Genomic DNA, 1,443 nt, shown 5'->3' with positions numbered 1-1,443 from the left:
AAGATGTGTATAAAGAGTAAAGTTCTAAATCTAATAGAAGAAAACACCAGCAATTATATTGGTAAATTTGGGGTGGGGAAGATATCTTAAGTAAAAGGTCCAAATTAGTAAAACTGATGGATTGATTACATCATAATTAAAAATTTCTGTTCAACAAAAGTTATAAGGCACAAAGTTAACAAATGGGTGGCAGATGTTTTGCAATATCTAAAATGACAAGGATTTAATGTTTACCATATTCTAGGAGCATTTGCTAATCAAAAAGAAGAAAAAACAGTCCATTCAAAAGAAAAACAAAATCTAGAAGATAGTTTTGCAAAAGAGTACTATCACTGGCTAACAGTACATGAAGAGACAGTCAGCTCCAGTAGTGAGAGGAAAAAAGCAAATGAAAACAACCATGAGAAACTGCGACTGGAAAAAACTGTGGTGTAAGATGGGACCACATCAGTGGTACCAAAGAGTGAAACTGACACACTTATTCCATGTGACCCACAGACCCAAACTGGCATATGCCCTAGAGAAGGTCGTCCATCCCTGTAAAGGGGCTTGAATTAGGAAGCTCTTTGCAGATTATGGGAGCTGGAGCTAGAGGCTCCTTAAGGGGCCATTGGTAGGGATGGCAGGAGGAAAACCTAGGGCCTACAAATGATGAAACACGCTGCAGCAAGTGCAAGGAGTAAACCAAATTTGCAAACAGTGACACAGAAAGATCTAAAAACATATTGTGAGTGGGAAGAATATTTAAAGCACAGTGTAATTGATGTAAATTTAAAACATGCACACGAAATGGAAGATAACATTTATATCTAAGAATATAAAACCAAATAGTTGGGCCCTCTGACAGGGAAAGGAATGTGAATTGGGTGGTAAAAAATAAAATAACAGAAACAAAAGTATCTACAGGACTGTGTGCCGTGCACTTTTCTAAGAGTTTTATAAATGTTAACACCTCTAATTCGTATAACTATCCAATTTGATAGGAACTACTGAAATGGACACAAATGCAGGGTTCAGTGAGAAAATATATTTTCCTGCTTCAAATTGTCAGAAGAACTTACTTAAATAAAAAATCATTTAAATCTCAGAGAAGTCCCAAACTTATTTTCTTTTCTCCGTTAAAAAAAAAAAAAATCCCTCTCTTGCCTTGATGAGTTTCATTATATATAAGGCAAGATTGAAGCTATTTTCTGATATTCTACTATGAATGAAAAATTAATTAGGGTACAATAGCCAAGGACTGTCATTCCCAATGTGGTAGCAAATATTCCAAAACTTAACAAGCATCTGATGAACATTAAGAAAAGCAATAATCATAGCAACAATGAATGCCTTAAAATGAATATTTTAGACCTTTTTGCAAAAAACCTTTGTGTATTTGATTTGCTTACATTATTTGCTGATTTGAAAGAGCAGCTAGCCTGCTGAGAGTTAAATATTAAT

This window comes from Dasypus novemcinctus, chromosome 28 (assembly GCF_030445035.2).
Source record: "Dasypus novemcinctus isolate mDasNov1 chromosome 28, mDasNov1.1.hap2, whole genome shotgun sequence".
Lineage (NCBI taxonomy): Eukaryota > Metazoa > Chordata > Mammalia > Cingulata > Dasypodidae > Dasypus > Dasypus novemcinctus.
The sequence above is the reverse complement of the archived record's forward strand: the minus strand, read 5'-3'. Positions refer to the sequence as shown.